General features: G+C 35.8%; 1 protein-coding gene across 1 annotated transcript in view; it reads right to left on the bottom strand.

Annotated features, from left to right (window-relative positions):
* The window catches only part of ssh (Protein phosphatase Slingshot), a 412359-nt gene that overhangs the window by 83925 nt on the left and 310697 nt on the right, over nucleotides 1–17737 (bottom strand). The window lies entirely within an intron of this gene.

Here is a 17737-nt window from a genome sequence, read left to right as displayed (position 1 = left end):
GAACTACAAAGCAGGAATTATGAAAAACTTATGAGAATACTATCTTTGGCTGCAGATTATCAGTTACTGAATGGAAAGGATATCAGCAGTGCACAGGAAGCTTTGAAAAAGATGCTTAAATATTGCAGTTATCTGAATGTGTTCAGAGTTTGAAGAACAAATACGATGGGAGTAAAATAAAGTGCAACTTTATTAAGAAAGAAATCCTTAACGAGTGGATACATGGATGGAACATCATGAGAATACGAGTGAGGGAAGTTATGAAATATATAAAGCATAGGTCATGAAAGTAACATGCATTGTTGGAATACCAAAAGAAATTGGCTGCACAGGCTAAAGGCAACCCAAAGGAATTTTATCAATCTGCTGAAAAGTTAAAGAAAGAATGAATGTACAAGAATAACTTTACTGAATGCAGAGGGTACCCTTGTGTTAGAAGCAGGTGCAACTGTTCAGATAATGAGTGCTCACTTTTGCTAACATCTATCAACTTGTAACATAGTGAACAGTGATGTTACTATACTGGATGAAGAGATGGAGGTGCATGAGAAGAAAGTTTAAGAGCTGTTGCATAATCTGGATCAGCAATAGGGATTACAGGGATATCAACATGCATGCTAAAAGAATGTTCAGCCACCAAACTAGCTAGGTTCTTGAGGTTTGTATAATTTAACTCTCAGCTCAGGAAAGATCCCACAGGAATGGAATGAATGTATGATAATTCCAATGCACAACAGTGGTGCAAAGATGGATGTATAGCTATTAATATCTCTGGGATTGAGAAGATAAGAACTCGCATGCAGAAAGGGGTTGACAGACATGCTATTCTTTGCAGGGAACAGCAAGGGATCAGACATGATCCCTAAAGAGAGATCATGTCTGAGCAACTTACTCTTATTTTATAAAAATGTTACAAATGAGTTGAATAGAGAGAATGGGTACACTATAATGCTGTTAGACTTTGCAAGGCTTTCAACAGGTACTACATAAAATTCATAAAACTCGAGAATATAGGAATGGAACTTAAGTTGGATAAGTGGGTAGCTGTCGAAACAGGTATCTGAAAATGGTACATGGGAAGAGGGGAGGTTGAATCTGCTAGATGGTAACCAGTGGTGTACTCCAAGAATCAGTCCTTGGAACACTATCCTTTAATCTATACATTAATGATATTGAGAAGAGAATGACAGGAGGTCTTCAACTGTTTGGTGATGAAGGCAGGGCAATCAGAGATTCTACTGACGTACAGCATTTAATTTGAATAACCTGGAAATGTGGGCAAAAGAAAATGGTCGTTAACTCTAATGCTAGTAAGAGTAACGTCATGCACTCTGGTGTGATGCAATATCCAACAGTATATTATACTGGTGGGATTACACCTAGAGTAACTGATGAGGCTAGAGATCTTGGTGATATGGTGGAGGAAGTTGAAGTAAAAAAAAAAGATCACATTAGTAAAAATTGCAAATACAACTCACAGGATAACTGCGATTTTGAAACAAACATACAAGGATATGGAGATTATTTTGCCTCTTAATTTACAAGGTCTTTATGAAATGGCATCTGGATTACTGTGTGCAGATCTGAAAAGGCTGCCAAGAAGTTAATGATATTATCATCATTATGGAATGTAGATTACAAGGATAGATTTAGAGCATATGGACTGCAGACAATAATAAACAGGAGAAAGAGGGACGTTATGATAGAGGTCTATAAACTTCTGAATGGTTGTGATAGATTATCAGTAGGTGAAATTTTTCATAACATGAAATGTAGGGAGAGGATAAGGAGGCATCCATGGAAGTAAGGTTAAGAAAGGGATCAGAGCTAGAAGTTTCTCTCCTAGAACTGCGAGTGAGACTAACAGTTTGTCCCTGTTGAAGTAGGGAGTACATCTGGTGTGAATGAGTTTAAGAAAAGGCATGACAGCTGACTCTTTAACAATATGAAGTCTGAATATAATAATAATTTAATATTCTATTAACATCCTATTTAACCAGAAGATTCCTCAGCCAGCATGCCTTTTCATCTTGTTGTACTATCATTGTCTTTTGGTTTAAGCCAATAAATGATATAATTTGGTCAGATAAACAACCTCAAACTGCAATGCGATTCCATCCTTGTTTGTTCGATATCCAGAGGTCATGCACAATGAGAAGGCAAAGACTGGACATTAGATTCAGCTAGAGAGGCATGTGGTGAGGTTGCAAGGATAGAAAAATCAATCAGAACTCCATGGTGGACACAGAAAGTTAAAGAGGCAGTGAAGGAAAAGAAGAAAGCATATCAAAAGTTCCTGGCAAATAAGTCAGCTTGTGCTCTTAGAGAATACAGAGATATATGTAAGAAAGCTAAACATTGTGTAAAACTAGCTAAACAAAAGTCATGGGAGGACTTTGGCAAGAACATAGAAAATAAATATCAAGAAGGTTGCAAAATATTCTGAAAGTTGTTGAAGAAGTTAGAAATGGAGGAAAGAGTGCTGTAATAGAGATGATAAAGGTGACATGAAAACGGGAGAAAAAGATATCCTTGAGGTATGGAGTTATTACTTCGAAAAATTGGTAAATGAAAAATAAACAGGCATGCAATCTGGAATACATATCCATACTTGAAGTAGAAAAGGCTATCAAAGGCTTGAAATGTGGAAATTCAGCAGGAGTAGATGATATTCGACTAGAAATGCTGAAGTATGGTGGTATAAAAGTCTTACAGTGGCTGCACTGCATAGTTCCGAAGGGGCCTGGACAAAGGGACGAATTCCAGATGATTGGAGTAGAGCTCTCATAGTACCCATACATAAAAAGGGAAATAAAACTGAACGTGAGAACTACAGAGGTATTTCCCTACTGAATGTTCCTGGTAAGATTTATGCAAGTATACTCGAGAAACGGTTGAGAAAAATTGTGGAAGAAAAGCTTGTTGAAGAACAAGCTGGATTCAGGCCAAATAGAGGCTGTAAGGATCAGATTTTCACTTTATGACAGACAGTTGAGAAATCATGGGAATATAACAAAGATCTAATTATATGAAGAGCGAAAGGCTTCAATTCGGCAACATGAACTTATTTAAGTTAAGGGATATTACATCCCATATTATTTCTTAGCCGAATATAGAAACTATATAAAGTTCGGCGATTCCAAGTGTAAGCAAATACCTGGATAGTTCAACACCTGACCCATTTGGTAGTGCAAACTGAGGCAAATCATAGTAAGGGTGGAGCAAGCTTCGATCACTATTCTTGGTATTTTCCCATAATGTGAACTTAGCTCCTGGAATAGTGATCAAAGCTTGCTCCACCCTTACTATGAGTTGCCTCAGTTTGCACTAACAAATGGGTCAGGTGTTGCACTATCCAGGTATTTGCTTACGCTTGGAATTGCCGAACTTTATATAGTTTCTATATTCGGAATGAAACTCTTTGAGTTTCTTATTCGGTTAAGAAACAATATGCAATGTAATATCCCTTAACTTAAATAAGTTCATGTCGCCGAATTGAAGCCTTTGGTTCTTGATATATAATTAGTAATTTATTAGAACACCTTCTTGGCAATTCTCATAGAAGGGATGTATGTTCTGTTCGCTACAAACTTGGTATTAACTAGGTCTACCTACTCACTGATGAGACCTCAATAAAGGTTGAAACCGCTCTGGGTAGTGACCTTCTCTCATAATGTAGAACAGTAATACAGCTCCTAGCAGCTAAGTTCACATAATGGGAAAATACCAAGAATAGTGATCAGAGCTTGCTCCACCCTTACTATGAGTTACCTCAGTTTGCACTAGCAAATGGGTCAGGTGTTGCACTATCCAGGTATTTGCTTATGCTCGAAATCGCCGAACTTTATATAGTTTCTATATTCGGCATGAAACTCTTTGAGTTTCTTATTCGGCTAAGAAACAATATGGGATGCAATATCCCTTAACTTAAATAACAGAGATCTATATTTGTTTTGTAGGTCTGGAAAAGGAATATGACAAGGTGCCAAGAGAGAAACTATTCAAAATGCTACAGTTATATGGTGACAATGGGGCATTATATCAAGCAATACTTGATATAATGGATTTTCCAAAAAAAGTGAATGGTTGGCTTAAGTTCTTGAAGATTGCAAAATCAATTGTTGAGTTCTTCAGCCAGATCATTTAATTTGCTAACATAAGATCCAGTTTCTAATTCCATTACTGGCGAATTTGTCAGTATTTTCTTCAGATGAATACGTGATTGTCTATGAAATTATAGCATGGTCTGTGCGAGACCGGTTATTAGTTTTTCTTTCCGTTGAAGCGTAACATTTAATATTTGTAGATGCTGGAAAACATCAGTGAGAAATGCCATGTCTAACAACCACTGAGTTTCTTCAAGATGAGAGGAAAATTTCTCCTAAGAAAATGTTTGATTGGGCCTAACAACAAAAAAAAAATATATATTGTTTAATACATTGATGGAAGCCACCTTACTAAGCAAAACCATGCTATGTCATTAGGAATCTAGTCACAATTCAAATCATCGAGAAAGCATTTGAATTGTCAGTGTGTGTTTTAGCACTTGAACGAATAAAATTGACAATTCTTAGAACTACGTTACGTGTTCAAATTTAAAACTTGGCAACTAGATGTTCCCTGTGGATAATGCAATGTAAAGGTAGAGAAGAAGGATATGATTCATCATTCTCAAGGAACCCCATGGGCCCTTTAGTTGCAATGCTGACGATTTTTTCGTGTGATACCGAAGCTTTTGTAATTGTAACATTGAGAGCTTCTTTGATGTCAGAGCCACGTGTATCTTTTAACACAAGTCCAATAGCTCTTCCTTGAAATCCAGGTCATGAGATACAAAGCTAATAAATGTAGGTAGTTGTGGTTTGTCCTGAATATCTGCAGATTCATCCAAAGCCAGACTAAAGTTTTTAAAGTTGTGGTGTAAGTTATTTACAATGTCAGCACTGATAATGAACATTCTCCTTTCAACTGTATGCTTGGAGACTGACATCTGTTTAATCAGTTTAAGTAGCTTTTTGTTATCCGTGTCTAAAACTGAAATTATCTGTGCAATATTCTTGTTGACAAATTCTCCTTCCGTGTACGGATGTTTTGCCTGTGCAATATTAAATGCTAAAATAAAACCAGCCTCAGTAATAATATCAGCTTCTTTAGTAAACAGGAGCATCAATTTACTCTGACAATGGAGTTGTTCTTTCAAAGTTGAAAGTTTAATTCGCCTCAATTCAGGGCCAAGAGGAAATTCTTTATTAAAATTACTGTGATGCATGTCATAATGATGCTTGAGATTGCTAGTTTTGAGTTGCACAAGTGTTATTTGGCATATGGCACACATTTGTTTACTTTGTCGTTTCACAAAAAGAAACTCCTCTCCCATTCTGGCCTAAAATTTCTGTGTTCCTCTTCATATTTATATTTTTTATGTGACTTTTCTAAGCATTTGAAAAAGAGTTCAATGATAACAAGCACTGTCAATGGATTCATGCAACAATATGTTGAATGATACCGACAGATGAGTAGTGGAAGTGTAACTAATGTGTTGTGATGGGCAGGCATAGCTTCTGCATTCCCACCTCGCCATGCGCACACTGACTTACTCCTGTACCATAGCATAGGTCAAAGGTTGCGACTCTTCTAAGTCTTACGGGAATTATTTTGGCTCCAAAAGGATGCATAGTTGGCTACCCCTACTCTATATGTTAATGACTTCATAATTTACTGTGACTCTCGTAACAAGAGGGTAACTGAAAGACTACTTCAGCAAGCAATTGCTCATGTTCTCTGTGGGCTCTTAGTAATGGGTTCAGGTTTTCAACAGGAAAAAGTGCCTGAGTACACTTCTTTCAAAAATGCACTCTTCATCCTGATCCTGAATTAAGAATGGGACAAACTGTTATTCCAGTAGCTACAGAAGCCAGGTTCTTGGGCCTCATCTTTCACAGAAAACTTACATTTCAACTAAGAAAAAAGTGCAAGAAGAATTGAACCACCTTTCCACTCTATCCTGTAATGAGTGGTATGCTGATTGATATTCATTGCTCCATCTTTATTGTGCACTTATACGTTCAAATCTGGATTATAGGGATCAAGTCTATGGTTCTGCAAGACAGAATAACTTGCAATGATATTCTCTGCTTTGCGTAGCTCAACATCACACTTCAAACTGCCATATATCCTTTTGGTACACATGTTAAAGAGACTGTGCAAGCTGTTCGTATGAATGTTGACAACACTGCCTACACTAAACATAACAGCATACCTCCATGGCAGGTTTGTACTCCATCTTGCAACCTCTCACTTTGTCAGCTACAGAAGTCTCATACTCCATTAATTGTCTATCTGCAATTGTTTAATGCACACAGAACAGCCCACTCTGATTTCTTTCCCATCTATACTGATGGTTCAAGAACTGATACCTCTGTTGGCTGTGCAGCTGTGTTTCCTGACATTATCTCCAACCCAATCCCACCTGATTGCAGCAATTATACAGCAGAGTTGCATGCCATTCAGCTTGCACTTGTGCATATAAAAGAAAACTGCTACAGATTCATTGAGCTCTTTACAGGCCATCTCCTCTCCTGTGTATAATCCACATCCAGTGCTGTATGAGGTGTTATACCTGTTGTACAAAATGAAAACCCTTAATTTTGATGCTCGGTTGTGCTGGATTCCCAGCCACATTAGAATTAAGGGAAATGAGGCTGCAGATGCAGCTGCTAAATCAGCTCATACTTTCTCCATGTACTGTTTGACAGTACAATATACAGACTACAGACAGTTTATAAGATCAAATCTAATTGCTCAATGGCAGTCATCATGGCAAGAAGCATTGACAAACAAATTATATGATATTAAGCCTGAAATTGAGCAATGGCATTCTAGTCAACGTATAAAGAGAAGAGAGGAAGTTGTTCTTGCTAGGCTCTGCATGGGTCACATCACATCTTACACATTCTTATTTACTGAGGGCTGATGACCCTCCCATGTGTGAAAAATGAAATAGATGTCTCACTATTTGTCATATTCTGTGGAGTGCCGGCACTACAAGAGAGAGAGAGAGAAGTGAAATTTTTACATCTCTAGCCAAGCCATATACACTTAGGCTGATGCTAGCACACTTAGGCAGACTGCACGATGTTTTTAATTTAAAAGAGAATTTATACAGATTTGACTGTAATTTTGTTTAGAAGTAGATACTGCATTGCTTAACTTTTGTACATGCATATTAATCACTAGTTTATTTTTTGACTTATTATGTATTGCAATAGCTTTTGACCTTGCTTATTTGTGTAACCTTGTTGTAATTTTCTTTATATGTAGATACCATATTGCTAAACATAATTTTTATGCATGCATATTGTATAATAATTCCTTTTTGTCTATTTAGGTACTGTTGTAATAACATTTGTTTTATTTTATCTATATGTAGATACTGCATTTCTTGGCTTGGTTTTGTACATGCATTTTGTTTATTAACCTGTATTGTTGACTATTTATATACTGTGTACTTTTCACTTTGAACTCTGCAGTATTTTGTTCATATGTAGATGCTGCATTGATGAACAAAGAATTAACCAATATTGAGATAAAATAAAATGAAATGAAGAAATAGAATCGCTTAACATAAATCTATATGTTCACTGGGCATCTATGAATGATGTATGGTCACTCCGATGCTCGGTGATGTGCTACACCAGGCCTCACCATGTAGTCCTGTTGTTTGCTTTTCTGGAGGCTTCAACTCTGAAGATCAGTCACTCCACACACACACCATCCATCCATCTCATTGATGGTCTACCCCTACCTCTTTTTCCAGGAACTTTACCTTCTATTACTGTTCTGAGAAGTCCACCTTCCATCCTTTCAATGTGTCCAAAATATTTTAGCTTTCTTCTGTAAATATCCTTAAGAAGCCTTAAAGTACTACTGATCTTTTCTAACATCCATTCATTTGTACGTCTCTCAGCATACATGATATCCACAACAGCCTTCTGTAACATCACATCTCAAGATCATATATCTGTTTCTTATCTGACTTCTTTGGGTTCCAAGTTTCACATCCATAAATTGCTGTTGGAAAAACAAATGCATCCAAAATCCTCAACTTTGTTCCTAGAGATAGATACATCCTTCCAGATTTTAGACAAGTCTGACTGTTGTTCTAGCCATTCCTAACTTTCTTCTAACGACTTCTGAACAGCAATTCTTCACATTAATAATGGATCCCAGGTACTCAAACTTATTGACTTCCTCAATTCTTTCTCCATTAAGATACACTTGTTTCCCAAGAGCTTCCCTGTTTGTATTTCCTTCGAGAACCATAATCTTTGTCTTGCTAGGATTGAGTTGAAGTCCTCTGTTATTACTGATCTTGTTAACTTTCTTAAGAATTAGTCCTAGTTCTTCCATGTCATTACAAAGGAGTACTGTATCATCAGCATACCTAAGATTACTGATCAATCTACCTCCTCGTCTAATTCATGTCTTGAGCTCATCCAATGGTTCACACATGATGTCCTCCACATATATACTAAACAAGCGAGGAAAAAGTAAACATCTTCATCAAATCCTGACATGTATCCTCAACGGGTGTACAGGATATGATAGTACTACATGAAAAATTTACATCATTACTAACTTCCTATCTAAAATTTTTTTTCAAATCAGTCTGTTACTTGTCAAGACTCCAACATTATCAGATCTTATATTTCTATCGTCTAAGGCACTTTGCACTGTATCAATCCACCTATATCTTAGTCTTCCTCTGGGTCGTTTTCCTGTCAACCTGGCAGAGAACACTTGTTTTGCTAATCTTTCCTCACCCATTCAGTTCAAGTGACCATACCACCTGAGATTAGCTCTGCTAACACATTCCTGGATGCTGACAATGTCAAGTTCTTTCCTAATATCCCCATTTTTAATATGATATTGCCATTGATGCCATCTGTTCACGCCTCTAATCTTTCTCAGGACTCTCATATCTGTGGTCTCTAGTCTTTGGTCAAGCGTTTTAGTTCTGACCCAGCTCTCAGATCCATAGGTTAAAATTGGCTTGAACACTGTCTTGTATACAGCTAATTTAGTGTTCCGACTAATTTCTCTCTTATTCCATATGAATTTATTCAATTGACTGCCTATCATACCAGTTTTGTTGATTCTGTTGTCTATTTCCATATTTAATTTACCATCTTCAGTAAAAATCTTGCCTAAATAGCTGAAATGTTTTATTTGTTCCACAGGTTCCCCATTCATAACACACTTGACATTTTCAACAATTCTACCTATTTTCATTGTTGTTGTCTTTTCAATACTGACCTTCATACCATATCTATTACAACAGTTATTCAATTTAGTCAGGGAATCTTACAAACTTGTAGCAGATTTATTTATAACATCGTCCACATAAAGCAAAGAGCTTACATTAACATCTCCAATTCTGATATCATGTTTAATACCACTTTCCTTCATAATGTGATCCATATAGATAATGAATAACAGAGGGGATAATGTACATCCTTGTCTCACACCAGATTTAACATTAAACCATCTCCCTGTACTTCCTTCAATTCTAACTGCTGATTTACAACTCAAATAAAGACTAAGTATTGCTTGATATAATGCTCCATTGACACCATATAACTGTAGCATATTGAATAGCTTCTCTCTTGGAACCTTGTCATATGCCTTTTCCAGATCGACAAAACTTAAATACAGATCTTTGTTATATTCCCATGCTTTCTCAACTATTTGTCGTAAAGTGAAGATCTGATCCTTGTTCTGCACCAATCCACAATTCCCAACTGTTTTTCAAGTATACTTGCATAGATCTTGCAAGGAACACTCAGTAGGGGAAATACCTCTGTAATTCTCACATTCAGTTTTATTTCCCTTTTTATATATGGGTACTATTAGAGCTCTACTCCAATCATCGGGAATTCTTGTCCAAGCTTTCTGAATTATGCAGTGCAGCCACTGTAAGACTTTTATACCACCATACTTCAGCATTTCTGGTCGAATATCATCTACTCCTGCTGTCTTTCCACATTTCAAGCCTTTGATGGCTTTTTCTACTTCAAGTATGGATACGTATTCCTGTTGAGTATTTTTTACCACTGTGCTATCACTGCTTTTTTCATTTAGCAATTTTTCGAAGTAATTACTCCATACTTCAAGGATATCTTTTTCTCCCGTTTTCATATCACCTTCATCATCTCTAACTCCTTTCACAGCACTCTTTCCTCCATTTCTAAGCTTCTTCAGCAACCTCCTGAATATCTTAGCACCTTTTTGATATTCATTTTCTATGTTCTTGCCAAAGACCTCCCATGACTTTTGTTTAGCTAGTTTTACACAGTGTTTCGCTTTTTTACATTTGTCTCTGTATTCTCTAAGAGCAAAAGCTGACTTATTTGAAAGGAACTTTTGATATGCTTTCTTCTTTTCCTTCCCTGCCTCTTTAACTTCCTGTGTCTGCCATGGAGTTCTGATTTTTCTATCATTGAAGACAACCTCACCACATGCCTCTCTGGCTGAATCAATCAGGGTTTTCTTCAGGGTTTGCCACTAAATCTCCAAGGTTTGGTTCCTGTTCTCAAACTCGTTTATTGTTTCTTCAATAATCTTTGTGTCTTTTAGTTTACAGTTCACATCTGAGAGCTTCTCAACTTTTATTCGCTTTAAAACTTTCTTACATGTTATTCTTTTCAATTTGAAATTCAATTTTATCCTGCTCAAGACTAAATAGTGACAACTTCCAATTTAAAATCCTCTGTACACTCTGGTCCTGCACCAAGGAGAAAACATCACTATTAACAATAACATAGTCAATGAGACTTTTCTTATTCCTTGCCTCTTCTCTCCATGTGAATTTGTGCACATTTTTATGTTGGAACATGGTGTTAGTAATAACCAGTCCATGTCATGAGCAGAAATCCAACAGGTATTTGCCATTATTATTAGCTTTGCTCTTTTCTCCAAATTTTCCCAAAATATTTTTGTATGTCTGACAATCATTTCCTACTCTGCTATTTAGATCCCCCAACAAGGACCAACTTTTCCTTTTTCATTGTGTCAGTTTCTAAAGCCTCAAAAAATTCCTCCACTTCTACCTTAGTAGAACCTTCTGTGGGACCATAGGCACAAATAAGTCTCATTGTCCAATTCCCCCATTCTGATATTTTCCCACATTACTCTACTTGAGACTGCCTGTCATTCAAGAAGATTAGCCTCTTATTTTGTGTTGAATACTATGGCTACAACTTCTTTTCCTTGATTGTCATTGCCTGAATATAACATTTTGTATTTATTGCTCAGAAAGATCTCACCAGTTTTTGTATTTTTTGTTTCGGTCACCCCTATTATGTCGATCTGGTACTTATCTAATTCTTCAGCTAGCTCCATTTCTTTGCCATTCAGGCTTCTTATGTTGATAGTACCGATCTTTAACTATGGTGATGTTGAGTTAGAGTGTGCTTTCAGATTTGTTCCAGTAGTTGACGTTTTGCCCTGGTTCCCTGGCAAAAACAATGGGGCCCTGTTTAACCGGGCGATGCCCTAGCCAACATGAAATTTTGTCATGTTGTACCATCATTTTCTATATTGGTTTAAGCCAATAAGAATGCAATTTGGTCGGCAAAATCCCAAATTGCCAGCCCATCCTTGTTTGTTCAGTATCCAGGTAGATACCCAACAGGGTGCACCACGAGAAAGTGAGGATTGGACATTAGGTTAGAAGCCCTAATTGGTTCTCAGCATTCCTTTAAAGGCTACGTGGAGGTCTCCTCTCAGTTATACAGCTTTGACCCTTAAGCACCCCAGAAAATGAACATGCTTGTCTAACTCCTTTTCCAACTTGAAGCCAGTCAGTCAATCCAACACCTGTTCTTACCGTGGCTTCTTGCTCCCTGTACAAGTTGGCTATCAACCTGATAGCGTGTTGAGGAACACCCATTCTTTTCATTACTTCCCACAGTTTCACATGCTCAACACAGTGAAAAACTTTAGAGTGGTCTAAGAAACACATTACCAAAGGAAGTCTGAATTCTTTATATTTTTCTATAATCTGTCTAAGGCAAAGGATCTGATCTCTCGTGCCCTTATCTTTCAAAAAACCTGCTTGTTCCTCGGGCATCTCTGTCTCAACTTTGGCCTCAATCCTATTTGGCATGATCTTCAATAAAATTTTGCTTGCATGAGATATTCAACTATTAGTTCTATAGTTCTTGCATGCCTGGTATAAAACTAACTTCCTCCAGTCTCTAGGCCATGATTCTGTCTCCAAATATAGTTCTAATCAATCTATGAAACACTCTTATCCCTCCATCCCCTGTGGCCTTAATTAATTCTGCTGGGATTTCATCTGCAAATGGAGCCTTATTGCTGTTAAGCTGTTAACTGCTCTTTCAACTTCATGACTAAGTGGAAGAAGTTCCAAATCAAAATTTTCCTGGTGAGAGTGCTCCACATTTTCTTTATCCACTCAGCTGTAGAGTTCCTCATAGTATTCTTTCCATCTGTTTTTGATTTCCAACTCTTCTGTTAGTAATGATCCATTCCTGTCTTTGATGACATTCAATTTGGAATTAATATAAAAATAATACTAAATACAACAACAAATGAAAGCTTAGGAAAGACCAAAACAATATAATAAAAAGAAAAAATTGAAGATATCAGATGGTACAATCAAAAAAATAATCAAAATGAAAAAAGAAGCATATCATATAAGGAGTAAAAGATTGGAAGATGAAATAGAATATAAAAGAATAAGAGCCATAGATAAAAGAGAAGTCAGAAAAAACAGAGAATCATGGAACAAATTTGTTTCTAATTTGAAATGGAACACGGTCTTATTTATATAAAATAAGACCGTGGTCAATGGTCAAGGCTGAAAACTTTTCAGCCTTGACCATAGATGGCAACACTATCAGCATGATTTTTTTTTCTGAGTTGGAACATCTGTCATAAGCATCCGTGTGAAATTGCAAGTCATTCTATCAAGTAGTTTGTTTGATACTGTCTGAAACAAAAGTGTTGTCTGTATCCCTTGAAATGGATAAAATCAAGTATTGTGTGGTGTGGTCATAAAATTTTTTGCAAAAGAAGGTTTAACACCAAAAGAAATTCATTTGAAGTTGATAAAAGTTTATGGGCATTCTTCTCCTACGTTTTCGACGTTTAAGAAATGGAGTACCTAGTTTAAACGTGGACTTACCAGCCTTGAAGATGATCCACGTGAAGGACGTCCAAAAAGTGTAACAACACCAGAAATCCTTGTTCAAGTGTACGATATGGTATTGGATGACCAGCAAGTCAAAGTGCATGAAATTGCTGAGACTGTAGGAATTTCTAGGATATATTTTACATGAAGAATTGCAAATGAAAAAGCTTTGCACAAGATGGGTGGTGCGCTTGCTCACAGCAGATCAAAAGCACACTTGCATGAAAATTTCTGATCAGTGCTTGGAGCAGTTTAACAAGAATAAAACTGATTTTGTGCGTCGATTTATTACTATGCATGAGACTTGGATTCACCATTACACACCAGAATCCAAACAGTGGACAGAAGCAGGTTGTTCAGCGCCAAAGAAGACAAAGGCAGTTTCATCAGCAGGAAAGGTCATGGCATCGATGTTTTGGGATGCTAAAGGTATTTTGTTTATTAATTATTTTGAAAAGGGTAAAACAATAACCGTGGAATATTATTCCCACCTTTTAACTGACTAGCCAAAAAAATTCGTGAGGAAAGACCTGGTTTGCAGGAGAAAAATATCATCTTTCATCAGGACAATGCACCTGCCCATAAAGGTGTTTTGGCAATAGGAAAATTATGGGATCTGCACTATGAATTGTTGGAACATCCACTCTATTCCCCAGATTTGGCTCCCTCTGACTTCTATCTCTTCCCAAAACTAAAACTCTTCCTCGCTGTTCAGCGTTTTTCTTCGAATCAAGAGGTGATTACAGCTATAGAGGGGTATTTTGCAGATCGTACTGAGAACTACTACAGGTATGTGATAATGACACTTAAGGGAGATTATGTTGAAAAATAAAAATAATTTTGCCAAAATAAAAAGGTGTCTTGGCAATGGGAAAATTAAGGGATCTTCACTATGAATTATTGGAACATGCACCCTGTTCCCCAGATTTGGCTCCCTCTGACTTCTATCTCTTCCCAAAATAAAACTCTTCCTCACTGTTCAGCGTTTTTCTTCGAACCAAGAGGTGATTGTAGTTATAGAGGGGTATTTTGCACATCGTACTGAGAACTACTACAGGTATGTGATAATGATGCTGGAGCATTACTGGAATAAATGTATTAGTCTTAAGGGAGATTATGTTGAAAAATAAAAATAATTTTGAAATTATAAATTCGTTTTTTCATTGTTAGTCTGAGAACTTTTCAGACCACCCTCATATATAAGATTTTGAATAATTTAAGTACAGATACTAAATAAAACTCCCAGTAGAATGGAAAAAAGCAATTGTGATTCCTATCTTTAAAAAAGGTAATAGAGATGACCCTAAAAACTATAGAGGTATCAGTATACTAAATTCCTGTTACAAAATATATAGCAGAATCTTAAATAGCAAACTAATGAAATATTCCGAAAACTTTATTTTAGAAATACAGAATGGATTTAGAAAAGGACGATCATGTATAGACCCTGCCTTTTGCCTAAAATTAATAATAGAGAAAAGAAGAGAATACAATTTAGAAACACAAATTGCATTTATTGACTTTGAAAGAGCATTTGACAAAGTTAAAAGAAACATATTATTTAACACATTAAAAGAAAGACAAATACCAAATAATATCCTAAAAGCTATCACAAGTATATATGAAAATAATCAAATACAAATAAGATTAAATCACAAGCTATCATATACGAGAGAGATAAACCAAAGGTCCGACAGGGATGTCCCCTCTCAGCAACTCTTTTTAATATTAATCTAAATGTAATAATAATAATAAAATGGAATAAAAATTTCCATCAAGATATTAAAACTTTCTCCTATTGTGAACTTAAACACTCTTTTTGCTGATGACCAAATAATAATTACAAATTCTGAAGATAATTTACAGAAAGATATTTTAAATGAAACAGTCAAAGATTATGGAATGATAATATCAACAGAAAAAAATCAAAAATGATGGCCTTTAAAGGACAAAGATCCAATAAGAACTAAAATAGTAGCAGATAACAAGATTTTAGAACAGATATGTATGATTACATATGAAAATGAAAAAGATATAAACCTAAAAATTGCGAAATATTTAAAAATAACATGTGTAATTAACTCTGTATTTAAACGTAACCTAGTTCAAAAACAAACCAGACTAGAAGTATACAATACATTAGCTCTACCAGTCCTATTGTATGGAAGTGAAATATGGGCAATAAAACAAAAAGACAAATGCAGATTAATAACAGTTGAAATGAAGTCTATAAGAAAAACTGCAAGCTTTATTCAACACAAAAGAAATAAATTATGAAAGAATTAAACCAGGAACCAGTGGAGATTGAACTGCCCACTCAGTCCTCAAAAGTTAGATAGGACTAAATGGCCTCGCCTACTCCCCGTATACGGGAATAAAAAGGCGTTAGCTGATTTTTTTTTTTTTTTTTTTTAAACCAGGAATTAGTAATAGAAAAAATTGAAAAATATAAACATACATGGATGGAACATGTTGAAAGAATGAAAACAGAAAGATTACCAAAACAAGTCGTAAATTACAAACCACTGGGAAAAAGAAAAAACAAGGATTCCTCCAGAGAGAGTCAATGATGACTTCTAAGGCCAGAATAGGCACGATGATATAGACACTGCATTGTGGAACTTAATTTCTGTACATGCATATTGTTCACAATTTTATTTAACTGTTTATGTATAGCTGTAACCTTTACTATGGCACAGTATGACCTTCGTTGTTTTTGTGCCAAATAAACTATAAACCAAACCAAACTATTATTATTATTTTTTTTTTGGAGATGGGGGGGGGGGTGAGGAGGGAGCTCTTGGATGCACTATCCCAAAAGTGACAGCAGTATTCAAGGGTTGGACTGATTTGTGATTTGCACAGAGTTAAAAGTTTCAGAGGTAATATAAAGTACCTTTGAGTGAAAGACAAATCCTAATTTTTTAGATGATGCTCAGGAGACAATAACTACAATATGCTTATGCCAAGACAGCTTTGATATTATGGTAAACTCAAGAAGAGAAATCTCATCTTGAGATATGTGTTGTCAAAAGCAATAATGGAATAAAACTTCTTTTTTTTTTTTAATTTAATGGGAAATAAGGCAGAATTGTCTGTGGATAGCATTGAAATTAACAATGTTATTTGAAAAATAGTTTAGAGATTATAATGTTGGATAGTATGAGGTTAATTTTCCAGAGGTTGTGAGATTTGCATGGTAAAATAGCTGCAAATGAGGAGGAGAGTAGTGTGTGTGCTGTCCAGCAAAACCATGCATTGGATTGGGAGTCAACTGGAGTAGACCACTGATATACTGAAAGGAAGAGCTTGCCTTGCTGGCCAAGTTGTTTCTATACCTGTCCTCCAACCAGCTGGTAGTGGGCAGTAGATGTTTGTAATAGTCTGTTCTGGAATAGTTTTTATAGCTCCTTGAATTTAGGTTCTTTTAGACTCTCTGTCATATATATAAAAAAAAATACAGATACCTTGCTTAACGCGGGATTTGATTAACGTGCCTTTAACTCTGTGGAGCTCGCAGCTGATCTGACAGATACATGTAAAATGTTTAATATAAATATTCTTACACAATTCAGTGTGTAGCTTGAAGGTCATGAGTAGCTGTGCATTCATATGTTTCGAGTGATATTCTGCACTGTTTTTTGTTGTCAGTTTGGTTTAACACATGTTATGTAAAGGTTTGTGATATTTGACAGTAAATTGTATCTGGGAGATACCGCGACCTCTGGTGTCAGTATAGTATGGTTTAGTTTTTTATTTTTATTCTTTGTTCAATAATCTAGACTGTAACTGAAAATAAATAAACCATCACGTATTACTGAAGTAGAGAGCCAAAGGCTTATTTATCATACATGTCCTCTAGGAGATGTGCTTTACATTATGGAAAATACTAAGGAAAGTGATCTTACTTTTACTTCACGGTGGAGCTTACTCCACCTTTACTACGAGTTGCCCATAAGGTTACTTATGCTTGCATATGGTGAAACTTTTAGTTTCAATTCTATATATTCGGCACGAAACTCTTGTAATTTCTATATTTGGCTATGATATAATGTTGGATTCAATATCCGCTTAACTTGTACCAGCATATATTATATTTGCAGTGTTTTGCAATGTTTAATTGCTTGTTTGCCGAGGTCTGGAGTATCATTTTGCTTGTTATCATAGAATTTATGCCGATAAGAAAAAAACAAACTATTCAAACGACTCTTGATAACTTCTTTTGATAAAAAAATTGCAGTAAATAATGTAGGTACAAGTATTTATTAAACATTTACTTTGCATTCATTTTTTATCTTTCCTAAAAGTGTACCATATAAAACGAATTATTAACACAGTAATGGATGATGGACGAATTGCAATTTTTACCATTGATTATTATATTTGATTAACGTGATTTTGAAATACGTGGTAGCATCGAGGGATACCTGTACATAAATAGATGAAAGAATAAAGCACTGCAGAACAACATAATTAGTTGATTACTACTACAGAATGAGGGAATGCACCATGCAGGCCTGG

The sequence above is a fragment of the Typopeltis vanoorti genome, chromosome 4 (genome assembly GCF_054136105.1).
Source record: "Typopeltis vanoorti isolate ZY-2024b chromosome 4, IOZ_Tvanoo_1.0, whole genome shotgun sequence".
Classification (NCBI taxonomy): domain Eukaryota; kingdom Metazoa; phylum Arthropoda; class Arachnida; order Uropygi; family Thelyphonidae; genus Typopeltis; species Typopeltis vanoorti.
Note: the sequence above shows the minus strand (reverse complement) of the source record. Positions and strands in the feature narration are given on the sequence as shown.